The sequence below is a fragment of the Wyeomyia smithii genome, chromosome 3 (assembly GCF_029784165.1).
Source record: "Wyeomyia smithii strain HCP4-BCI-WySm-NY-G18 chromosome 3, ASM2978416v1, whole genome shotgun sequence".
In the NCBI taxonomy this organism is placed as follows: domain Eukaryota; kingdom Metazoa; phylum Arthropoda; class Insecta; order Diptera; family Culicidae; genus Wyeomyia; species Wyeomyia smithii.
Genome location: NC_073696.1, coordinates 180,988,954 through 181,002,680, shown reverse-complemented (window position 1 = coordinate 181,002,680; position 13,727 = coordinate 180,988,954).

The following is a 13,727-nucleotide window of genomic DNA, read 5'->3' as shown; positions in this document are numbered from 1 at the left end:
GACCATTACTTCATCTTTACGGACAGTCTCAGTTCTATTGAGGCTCTTCGATCGATGAAGGATGTGAAGCACTTTCCGTATTTCCTGGGGAAAATACGGGAGAATCTGAGTGCTTTATCCGCAAAATCAACCCAGATTACCTTAGCATGGGTACCTTCTCATTGTTCCATTCCGGGCAATGAGAGGGCTGACTCTCTAGCTAAGGTGGGCTCAATAAACGGTGATATTTATGAAAGACCCATTGCTTACAATGAATTCTTTGAAATTTCTCGTCAGAAGACACTTCTTAGCTGGCAGGCCTCATGGGACAAAGGGGAATTGGGTCCTAAAGTTTAAAACGGTTTTCTGATTTTTATATATCAGCTGAAAGAGTGCAATTTTCTGAGCAAAATGTGATTTTTTAAAAATGTTTATCGTTTTCCTTCGATTTTAAATGAAAAATTAAAAACTGCTCGAAATGCCTTTAATGACAGCTCTCTCATATACCGTACATGGGCGAAACGTCAACTTAGACCTTCCGAGCAGTTTTTTCACTCTTCATTTAAAAATCGAAGGAAAACGATAAACGGGCTTTTTCAAATGTTATATAAAAACTGGTATAGCTTTAGGACCCAATTGGGACGATGGTTACACTCTATCATCCCTGTGGTATCGACGAAACCGTGGTTCGGGCGGTTGGATGTAGGTCGAGACTTCATTCGTGTGATGTCTCGGCTTATGTCCAATCACTATGGACTTGACGCGCATCTCTTGCGTATTGGGCTCACGAATAGCAGTCTTTGCGTTTGTGGACAGGGATACCATAACATTGAGCATATTGTTTGGGTATGCACTGAGTACTGTGGCGCCAGATCCCAACTTTTAGACTCCCTTAGGGCCGGAGGAATACAGTCCAACGTCACGGTGCGTGATATTCTGGGTAGGCGAGACTTACCGTACATGCAGCTTATCTACGGATTCCTGAAAGCCATCAAAGTTCAGATTTAATGATTTTTTTTTCTTTATAGTATGGAAATAACAAACTGCTAATGAAATCGCTATAAACCATAAACGACCCATGCTGCAGTAGAGCCACAACACGTACTTACCACCACATCTGCTGCAACAGACGAGAGACGAACTTATATTGGACTGTCGATGCTGCAAAATTTATCAAGAGTTGAGGATCAATATTCTTTCCTAGTTTTAAATATTTTGATTTGTAATATATTTATAATTGTATTTATTTGCATGAAAAGATGAGAGGGTTTTTATGCCTATTCGAGGAGGAATAACTATATTTATTCTACTCAAACAGGCTTTTCCCTACTCCAACAGAATTTTCGGCCCCGTTATGCTTTTTGCGATTGGGCCTTCTATTATTATTGATATCAAGAATAAAAAAAAAAAGGTCAAGACATGACTGCTGAAAGGTGAAACAATTTTTTCAGTATCCATGTGGACGACTGTACGGTGCTGCCATCCGAAAAATGATAACAATGTGTACGAATGTTTATTTCTCAAACATAAAACGTTCCGGAAGAATCAAGAATTACCGGCGCATCATTTAAAATTAAGCGTACCATCAGAAATTCCTGATAACCGCTATGAGCACGGTCTACAGTCAAGTTTTCCACTCTTACCGAGGTTAATAAAGCAAAAATAGTCTGCCTGGGTGAACCTGACCATAAGCACAATGGTTCTGAAACCTGGCTTGCGACATATCAAACTTTAAGTTTTGGTAGAATGGGATCTGAAAATAAATATAACCCCTCAATATAAACCCCCACTCTGATAGTCAATGTCACACTTTTCTGAAGTGCAAAAAATATGGCAATAGCATTAAGTTGCAATAAATAACAATATCATTAATCTGCATGTTAGCCGCGATGTTAGCTTAAGCATCGAGCTGACCAAACTGCTACACCCTTTTCATATACAATCTTGAACAGCTCAACGATCAATTGCGGACTATGCACGATAAATCGGTTTTGCTCATAGTGACAATTTTATGAGAATTTAAGTCATCAGATGGCAGCACTAACCGTCGGAAATCGGTCGTGTTCAAAATGTATGAAAAATATGGAAGTTAGGTATCTTGCTCTAGTTATCTTTGATTAGGTGGTGCCGTTGAAGCAAAAGGCTCCATAATAAAATTTGACGAATTTATGAATTTGAAAACCAAGACACTGGAATCACATAACGTTCAGAATGAATACGAAAAGATGCGGAAGGCGACGAATATTTTTTGTTTTTTTTTTCTCATACAGAAAACTGTGTGCTTTACTTTTGTATGCAATCGAGTGCGAAGCAAAAGCAATCTGCAAACGGGCTATTGTTAGCCGGAGCTTAATGGAATGAATTTGCTGCTAAGATTTGAAACTTCAATCAGTTTAGCGAATTTCATGATCATAAATCATAAATAAAAGGGCTGAATGATTTCAATATTGTTTTAAATATACAGAATGTGATAAATTAGTTTGACATAATTAAGATTTCATAAATATTTGTTTATTGTTTTCTTTTTTAACATGTGTTTTTATAACTTTTTATTCATAAATTTTGTGATTTTTACCCAAATTTATATTTTATTCTTACGGATTGAGTTCGATATCATAAATTTTCATTAATTGGGTATCATGGTTATGATTAAAATTAATCATGGATGAAATTTCAACTTCAAAATAAAAAAAAATAAAAAAAATCTGTTATCGCTTTTTTCACTAAAGTGACAATTAGCACAGTTTTGCGCTACAGCGGACAGTATGCATTTGAATGCTTACGTTTTTACCTAAAATTTGAATGTAGTCACAACCGTGGCAAACTGCAACAACTAAACTTTTAAGCTAGTTTTCTACAAAAAAATCACCTTTTATTAATTTTTTTTAGTGTCAGGGCTACTGTGACCAAATATTACAATATCTAATGAAAGGGGTTTGTTTTGCACAATTGTTACAACAACTTTTCCTTGGACGTCAAAAAATCCAAGCTATCATTGAAGCTACAGAGCGTTTCAAAGTAATGTACTTTTTTCAAAAAAATGTCAAAAAACGTCAGTATGCCAAGCTTTGAAAAGTCATAAAATATTCAGATTTTATGATCTTGCGTCCAAATTTTAGATTTAGACGCTTGAGTGTTATAGCAATAAAGGAAAAATATTATGAAACAGCTAACGAAAAAAACAATTTTTGGCTGATGGCCAGCGATTCCCCACTGTGCCCCGGTTCAAATACAGACTCGTTACAAGCTTAGATGATTGAAATTTCTTTAGTCTATGTTACAAGCCAAAAACAGTTAATACGCCAACCGATATTCGACTCAAAAGCGACATCTGATTGAAAAAAAAAAACTTTTATCAATATAAAATCAGTATTCATATAAAATTAGTACGAATAAATTTTCGTAATCTTATGACGAATGAAAACTAAAATAAACCTTTCACACTTGTATTCGTCGCTTTGTTTTCTTCACACTGTGCATGAAAACCGATTCAATCGAGCAGCCGACACCTGAACCATAATTTTTGTGCTTAAAAAACGATGTACGGTATGAACAGTATGAACTGAAGCTGTTTAGCTGTATCAGTTCTTTTAATCATCTGAAAAAGCTGCATTTTCTAAGCCAAACCTGATTTTCAAAAATTTTCTGTTGTTGTTCGATTTTTAAATCATGAATTAAAACTGCTCGAAATCGCTACAATGACAGTTCGCCCACAGACAGACAAAAGTGCCACTCGATGACGATTTCATCGACCAGAAAAATAACGATAATTTTGAAATTTTGCTTAGTGGGCAATAACGCCGCTAGGGTCGCTATAAGCAAGCGTGCACACCCATTAGCAAAGACGAAACCCGTTTTACGAAAATAAGTTAGTAGGCAATAAGCTCACATGGTGGCGCATGAGTGTAATGTTTCGGAATAAGGACATGATTTTCCATGATAAGGACAGATTTTCCATGATTTTTGTTCGAAGAGGCAAGTCTGTTTGTCTGTGCCGCTAGTGTCGCTATAAGCAAGCGTACACATTAGGGTGCCAATCACTTATATGGGAGAAATTCAACCTGAAAATTTATAGAAAAAACCCTACACAAAATGTTCTTCCACCAGAAAAAAACACCTTATGCAAAATTTTAACTACATCGGACTAAAAACGGGGTGGCGCAAAACGATCAAAGTTTGACCTTGAAACATTAGAAAAATCACCAAAACCGAGAATTTTTTCTTCTGGTGATACCAGATCTGGACGTTTCATGCAATTTGGAGCCATCTGGGACCAGGAAAAAAAATCTCGAAAACCTAAATTTCATGCACTCCACTCCGTTGGGTTAATTTTTGGGTTTTTAAAGGCCAAAATTCAATCGCTTTGCAGCACCCGATTTTGAGTCCGACTGAGCTGAAATTTAGCACGGGGTGTTTTTTCAGGTAGATGAACATTTTGTATAGGGTTTCTCAAAATGGCCATTTTCATTGACACCCCACTACACATTCATTTTAAAAGATGAATACCGTCAGTAATGCCGCTGGTGTTGATATAAGCAAGCGTGCACACTCATCAGCAAAGACAAAAACCGTTTTACGAAAATAAGTTAGTAAGCAATAAGCTCACATGGTGGCGCATGAGTGTAAAGTTTCGAATAAAAACGAAGATTTTTGAGAATTTTTCTCCGGAGTGGCACGTCTGTTTGTCTGTTGTAAAATATGTTCAATGCAAAGTTTCAAAAATTTTCCGTAGTCTTCTTAGGAAACAAAATATGAATAAAAAATTTAAATCTTAAATGCGCACGACGTTAAAAAATCATCTAAAAACATAAAATCTTTGTTTACCAGGTTCACTGCTCTAAACCTAACCAATATGCATAAAAAATTGAAAGATTGACTTTTTGATGTGCAAATAATACCATGTTGTTTTTAAACAACACTGTGACTTGATCGCTGAATGAAGTCTAAACAATAACTTTTGTTAACAGTAACTTCAAAATTGACCTTTTGTCAGTATAATTTATAATAATTCAGACATTTTCATTAACCACTACCTCATTTTAAAATTTATTTTCAAAGACAGTCAACAGCAGTCGGGAATCTCGCCATGTATTTTTTCGTTTCCGAGATTTTGACAGCAAGAATAAAAACAAAACATTGAAACACAGTACTTCCAGCTGTTAAGTTTTTTTCGTTAGAGTCTAGAGAGCTGTTCTAATGAATTATATGTCTAAAAATACTAAAATACGTATACTTTAAAACGTTTTAAGTAGTGTTTTAAAAACAACATTGCGCATTTGAGGGTTAAATACGAGTACCTACTGTCCCAGCGAAAAAAATTGTGGAATATTTGTATTTATTAAACTATAGTTCAGCCGGATACTGCTTGTTAACGTTTGCAGTAAAAAAATGGAAGTTTTTCGGATGGTGGTAAAAAATAACTAGAACAGATAATTGAGTTTGATAAATTTCCAATGCAATGGAGGGTAATTATCACATACATAAGACATACGTAGCACTCAGGAAGAAATCTTCCAAAAAAGTTGGTACAAAATGAGCTACTCGAATGGTACCATTTACTCTGAATAAAATCACTGTTTGAGTAGTTTATGAAGGCGGTGTACCTGCGTCGCCCTAAATCTCTTAGCCCTACATTTGTCTCATTCCCACTCGAAAAATGCTGCATTTATTTTGTAAAGAAATTTTTGACAGATCCTTATGCGATTTTCTTCGGGGCTCGATAAAAAAGAATTGCATGCCGCCATCCACTTGCTGCTGGCAGGGGGATTGGCAAGTTTCAAAAATTTTCCGTAGTCTTCTTAGGAAACAAAATATGAATAAAAAATTTAAATCTTAAATGCGCACGACGTTAAAAAATCATCTAAAAACATAAAATCTTTGTTTACCAGGTTCACTGCTCTAAACCTAACCAATATGCATAAAAAATTGAAAGATTGACTTTTTGATGTGCAAATAATACCATGTTGTTTTTAAACAACACTGTGACTTGATCGCTGAATGAAGTCTAAACAATAACTTTTGTTAACAGTAACTTCAAAATTGACCTTTTGTCAGTATAATTTATAATAATTCAGACATTTTCATTAACCACTACCTCATTTTAAAATTTATTTTCAAAGACAGTCAACAGCAGTCGGGAATCTCGCCATGTATTTTTTCGTTTCCGAGATTTTGACAGCAAAAATAAAAACAAAACATTAAAACACAGTACTTCCAGCTGTTAAGTTTTTTTCGTTAGAGTCTAGAGAGCTGTTCTAATGAATTATATGTCTAAAAATACTAAAATACGTATACTTTAAAACGTTTTAAGTAGTGTTTTAAAAACAACATTGCGCATTTGAGGGTTAAATACGAGTACCTACTGTCCCAGCGAAAAAAATTGTGGAATATTTGTATTTATTAAACTATAGTTCAGCCGGATACTGCTTGTTAACGTTTGCAGTAAAAAAATGGAAGTTTTTCGGATGGTGGTAAAAAATAACTAGAACAGATAATTGAGTTTGATAAATTTCCAATGCAATGGAGGGTAATTATCACATACATAAGACATACGTAACACTCAGGAAGAAATCTTCCAAAAAAGTTGGTACAAAATGAGCTACTCGAATGGTACCATTTACTCTGAATAAAATCACTGTTTGAGTAGTTTATGAAGGCGGTGTACCTGCGTCGCCCTAAATCTCTTAGCCCTACATTTGTCTCATTCCCACTCGAAAAATGCTGCATTTATTTTGTAAAGAAATTTTTGACAGATCCTTATGCGATTTTCTTCGGGGCTCGATAAAAAAGAATTGCATGCCGCCATCCACTTGCTGCTGGCAGGGGGATTGGCCAGGGAAACCAGATGTACAGATTTGTCTGCAAAACGCAGATTTTTTAAGTCCGTGTGCAGATTTCTATTGATTCGCAGATGTTTGTAGATTTTTAATAGTTTCTGCAGATTTTCGTCAGAGTCTCTTTAAATTTACGCAGATTTTCTCAAAATGTGTGCAGATTTCCGCTGACTTTTGCCTGCGTGAGCGAAACCCGCATAATCAATAACCATAAAACGTGACTAACAACTAGTTCAGGATATAATCCTGACTGTATGGGCTATAGTTAAATCATAGGAGTTATCATCCATTTATGGTTATTGATTATGCGGGAATTTTTTCAAATCGCGGATAATAGATTTTTTTCAGATTTCAAGCAGATTTTTTCAGGTTTTCGAGCAACTGCAGACATTTTACAAAAACATCTGGCATCTCTGGAATTGGTCAAGTGATGCAATGAAAAGCGAAAGCGTAGTAATTTTCCCAATTGAAAACTGGTCGAATTATTGTAGAATTTTTGGTTCCTATTTTAGATTTTTGATATATACCCCATAGTAGGCCTTATATGTTAAGGATAAAGCTCTATGCCAAAATTATTATTTGAAGCAAAACTAACTATTTTACACACTTAACTGCGTAATGCTTTCTCGGTAAAGTAAAATACCGAACTACTTGAAAATATTTTAGTTTACCGTTGTTCGGTAAAAAAATTACTGAGAAAATGGAAACTCAACGTGTTTACCGCAATATCGTGAATTTGTTTACCGAAAAAATCCGTAAAACCGAAAACTTCCGAGTTCAGTGAACTAAAATACCGAATCTCGGAAACCTGACCTTATTCAACCGAGATTTCATCGAACAATAACGCCTTTTACCGAAATTCCTGAAAACTGAGCTGTCAGAATAACGTGTGTTTTAGGACACACACTTTTTTCGTGTCCGGGTGTAGAAAAAAAGGAGCAGGTTTTGCGGCTGATTATTATTATATAAAGAAATCTGCAATGATCTGATTAACTAAAATATTGAGTGAGTATACACTATTTTTTCTCAGAGCTTGTTTTTTTGCTGCAAAGAAAATTCGAAGGAAACGATTAATTCTTTCTTCACTCAATTTCGCAGGTTATCAACTCTCTTCGCAGAATGGAAGTTGCAGAGTGATAGATGTTTCTTTATTTCTTGAAAGCAATAAAACTCTAGTTTTTAACAATGCTGTATTTGATTGAATTAGTTGACTTAGTAATTAATAAATTAATTTGTATATTTACTCGTTTTAATCATATTCTGGGTTATCTAAAAAAAATCGCAAAATACGTACCTCAATGAAGTTTACCGAAGTTCTCGTAATAATTTGAAGGTTTAAATTTCAGAGTAGCTCGGCGCAACATTACCGAGAATCTCGTTGCAGTTTGACAGGTTTTTGACTTTTGCTTTTACAGAATCTCGGTGTTTTGATGTATTACCGAGATTTTTACCGAGATCTCAGCTGTTGAAATCTCGGTTATTTATTTTACCGTACTCGGTGATAATATCTAAGTGTGTAGTTATTATAGAGTTATTATAGAAACTGAGCTAATAACTAAACACAATAATAAAAGTCAATCATGGAAAATCCCCGGACCTTCACATTTTGAAGCCCTTAAAAAAATTTAAAATAAAAAACATTTTGTTGCATTGCTTATTTTTTGAGTCTAATAATTTCGAACGTAACTGGAGAACGGTTTTTCTCTAAGATGAGTCTGATGAAGAATAGGTTGCATACGGTTACGGAGAAAGAAAGGCTGTCTAATTTGGCATTTTTATGTTGCGAGTACATAAGATTGGAGGATTTGGAGGATTTGAGTGCTGATCATATAATTGATTAGTTTTTCAGCGAGTAACCTTGTAAAGCGATGTTTTTGAAATTTCTGACCAATAATTTCAAAACCAAACAATAGTTTTATGAGAACGTATGATAAAAAACGGTTATGTTATATTTGGGGCTCCCACACAAGATGCGGGCCCGGGCCCCCACAAGCGTGAATCCGGCTCTGTGGAAATGAAGATATGAATGCAAAATCAAGTGCAAATGCCACTGTATAACTATATGAACATGAACATGAAATAATATAGATAACTGATATCCATCTAAATAGATGCGAATCAAGTTATGTTGATCTTCGATTTTTAAATGAAGAATAAAAATCGCTTTAAATCGCTAGAATGACAGTAGGTATATGGGCGAACTTGTCATTGTAATGTGTGTCCATAGAATAATTTTATTAGTATCTACAGAAGACCTGGAGCACGCAGTCTGACTTCGACAGCTAGAGATGCATTTTAATCGGTATCAGAATGATTGAAACTGTATTGCATAAATATTTGCTAAACGAACTGAAGTTTTTTTAAAGTCACAACGAAGGAATCCAAAACATTATCGACTATTGAAACAGTAAATAATACCGCGGTATTATATCGTGATGATGTGAGAGGCAGTTTTGTAGAAGTTAAGTTTGAAACTAGATTTCACTGCAATGCAATGAAAACAAAACTCTGGAATTTGGTAGTCAAACTACTGATGTTATTTATCCATAGTCATTACCCCAAGATAATAACTAAATATTGCGCGAATGAAAAAAATGGTATCCGTATTCTCATTGAAATAAAAATAAATATAAAGCATGGACCTTGTATGTATAAACAAGTTCTGATAAATGCAAGAAATTTTGTCGCTTGCCATACGGTACAGAGTTTCCTTGCAAATGTAAACCCTCGGTTACGCGTTTTCAAAATCAGAACATTATTTTGTAATAACATAGACAATGATGAACCATAATGGTACAATCATTAGTAAATGAAAGTTTTACGATGTTCTTGAGTCAACCCACCATAAAATCGTTCGAAATTTATTTTTAATCATTGTTTTCCCGTGCTACGTATACTCCTAGTATCAAATTTCAAAATGTTTTCCTTCGCGTCCGAGATGAAATTAGTCAACGGGCAAAGTATGTCTCATTTTCCGCTCAGCATCTTCAGAGTTGCGTATGACAGGGCAAAAACTCTTTTCCGTTTCTTAACTGTATATCTACGATAGAAAGGAACGGTTGTCTGGTCGTGATGTGTAGGAAAGACGCGACACTTTTCTGAAAGTGCCTTCATCGCTTAACGCAAAACATCTGCTCTTGAGAAACTCGGTTATTTTTTACGACGACTGGTGTAACATTTTTCGCTGCCATCAAAACCGTGTCGAAGGCGTACGGCAAATGATGAGATCATTGAAAAGTTGCGCTCGTCGAATAGAACTCCTGCGAAGTCAGCCGATGCCGATCAGTGATCCGAACGCGGTAAGGGACATAGATGGGCTATTGACCGCGTGGATGAAACCGACTGGCAGCCAACTCGGCCGAGGTATCAAAGGAAGCCGATAACACGATTCCATGAAGTACTCAACACGTACTCAATTGTAAGCGTTTATGTTAATTTTTCTGTTACTGAAGTAGTTTCTAGTGAGGAGTGTTCTCCATTATGTTTGCCCCATGCATACTCGATAGCGTTGGGTTGAGCCGAATCGTAGCCGGACTCAAGAGAGCACAGTTTGGACTGGCATGGGCAAGCTCATTGGAAAGCTCTTACCAGTGTATAAACGTGAAATAATCCATTTTTAACTACTGTTTCAAAGAGTTCATTCTAACTACTTGTTGGCGTATGTGTGATAATTTTCGTTGTTTGGAGGAGTGCGGCCTTTGTGATGTTTTTCGGAAAACGGTGGTACTGTTCAATAGGAAGGCTAAGCTTTCATTTATGAGCTTTTTCCATTCACCACATTTGTTATTTCGCTTATCTACCAAACTGACAATCCGAGTGCTGACCAGTTCAGTCTAGAAACTCATTATTTGAAATTATTAAATTATAAAAAATGGGTTAACAGGTCATGCTATTTTTTATTATTGCCGTGGTTCTGTGGTTAGCGATGTCGATTGGCTAGCTCTCCCACACGGTTGTGATGTCGGGTTCGATTCCCAATCAGGTCGAGGATCTTTTCGAGCTGGAAATTTTCTCGACTCAGCACTGGGGCACGGTGTATCGTCGTACTTATCCTACAACATGTAAAATATGCCAAAAACAATATAGACAACGAATTTTCTGAATTAATCTAGTTAATCGAGACCGCATTAGCCCTCCAGACTAGCGTGCGAGGTTGTTTTACATATATATGATTCAAACAGGGCAACCACGGGCAAGATGGTCGCTTAATGATTTTTTACTATGCCCAAACATAGTATTTCAACCGATGTTAATAATTCAATCAGAATAGTGACTTATACGACTTTGGAGATTTTATATTATATTTTAAAGTCCCAAGTAAATACAGCATTTTATTACAAAAGTTCACATCAATTATGTTGCCCTAATTCTATTTCCCTAACAAAAAAAAAAAAAAACAGGAGTACGCCCAAAAGACGCAGAGTGATTGCTCGCCAGGTTCGTCGCTATTACGTTTGCCTAAATAAGTTTTGAGTCTTTGAAATAGCCACGGGACCTTTGCTAGGGGCACCATACTTCACAGGAATGATTAAAAAGCTATGATTAATATTATATGTAGGGACAGTGGTAAATCGCGATTTCGCGGAAGCCGCGAATTCCGCGAAATCCAGCATCGGTCGCGAAATTATTAAGAATCCGCGAAATGCCGCGAAAACCAACAACACGGACAAATCTAAAGATCAATAGGCACCTCGATGGCAACGGGAGGCCTTTTCCTACGCAACCAATAAGATGGAATAGTACTACTGCTCTCTTACAACGAGATTTTGTCAGCCTGGGTTGAATTGTTTTCGGACGGTTCAGTTACTAGATCCTCTTTGAGCATAGATTTTGGCGAGTGGGGACCTGCATGCATGATAGAATTTTCGAGTGCGCAAAATCAGTTGCAAGATATACCTACTTAGTTCAAGTAGCAAGCATTTTTGCATTTTAATAATTTTGGTAGGTATTCGAAACGCGGACGGTTTTTTTAACTTTTCCGGTTGGCAAATAAATATTTATCGATTCCTGGAAACTCGCTAGATGCGGAATGCAGCGTGAGTCAGAATAACTGGAATAATACGTGCCTGCCGACACCCAAATATGATTTAAGACAATTTGACACAGTAGTCCGTACTGCAAAGAAATCATGAATCGTACTGTTAAATTACCGTATATAAAATTTAATAAAACAGTTTTTTTCATTGTTTTTACCAAAAAAATGCACTTTATTTGGCGTTTGCTAAAGAACAGGTTGCCGCGAAATTACCGCGAATTTTTAATATTTTTTTTTGCCACCCGCGAATTTTCAACTTTTTTGCCGCGAACTCTCTAACTGTCTCTAATGATATGATATGATTTTTTCAGTTTGTTTGTTTATTTGGGTCAATCATAGAAGACTACATCTTAAAAACTATTGCTTACATCACAAATATAGTTATGTAATTCTAGTGTTCAATTTTTTTCTAAGAGCATTTCGCGACATCGTTGAATCAATAACTTCACAATATTTATTAAAAAGACTCATCATACTATTAATTGGCCCGGCCATGGCATATTCTGTTCTGTAAGAATTTAATATAAAAATTTTTCGCGTTCTTAATGAGCGTGTAGGAGCATAAAAGTTGAGTTTTCCTGGCAAATTTTCCGAACAATATGTTGTGAGACTAAATCGTTGACAAGAGTTACCGAAGCAATTTCTCTTCTTTTTTCAAGCATTTCTATATTAATAAGCATGCAACGCGATTCATAACAAGGGAGAGGAAATGAATTCCAACCTAGTTTTCTTAGTGCATATAGCAAAAACTGTTTTTGTACGGATTCGATTCTATTGGAATGGACGTCTTGATAAGGCGACCAAACAATACTACAGTATTCTAAAATAGATCTAACATATGTAACAAAACCTAAATTAATCCACCTAGTGGTGCAGAAACCTTTGTTATACTAACTATTACTTTATACATATTAGGCCAGTCAATTACAAACCGTATACCAACGTAAGTCCAATTTCAATAATTAATTAAATGAATTTAAAAGATAGTTTTCAGAGAGTTAACCAAAGAAGATCATTGAATTAGAGCTTGACGTGGTTTTCGCAAATAGTTATCACTGGAGTACATGAGTCTCATCTTTTCGATCACAAACCAATTTTTAAATGCTGGCTAGAAGCAATTATTTTTTTTTTTTAAATAATCGAACATGGGGCAACAGTGATAGATAACAATGATGCTGATTTCACACTAGAACAGCAAACATGTATGTTAGTTTGTTGCGGTTCTACTTATTCGCTTTATTTTCAGAAAACGTAGGACCTAGATTTATGAATCAGTATCCAGTTTTTATTACGAATTGAAGCAAACTTCTACAAACCTGCTCTCGAAATATAGTTCAGAATTATACAGGAAAAAATATAGCTATTGATGAAAGTTGTCAATTTAATTCTATCTCAAATGCATTATCTGAAAATGAAGGTTCTCCACGATCTTTGAGAATTATGGATTTCCAGAGTGTACGCGAGAACATTATTCTTTTCGAAGGCCTAGGCTGTATGAAAAAATCCGAAATAAAGTCTTTTTAAATCTTGCTGCGATAACCAGAAGTGGAATAACATGGATACTCTGTTTGCACTTAGTCTTAAATTAATGAATGATACAATTGCATATTGTATTTATATCTTACATGAGCATATTGTATCATTCATAGAGATAAGTGACTTTTCACCTGCGCACACTAGTAAACGTGTAGAGCCATGTAGAGTTGCTTCAAAACTTTTTCCTTATTTTGCCGATTACGTTCACCAGCTACTTCAGATTCCTGGTCACAAATTTAAAACATAAAATAAGTGTTCACATGAACCAGCTGTTCAAAACTCAGTGTTTTGAACAAAACAGCGATTCATTTGTGTTTTTCTTAACGGGTGGCACTAACACATTC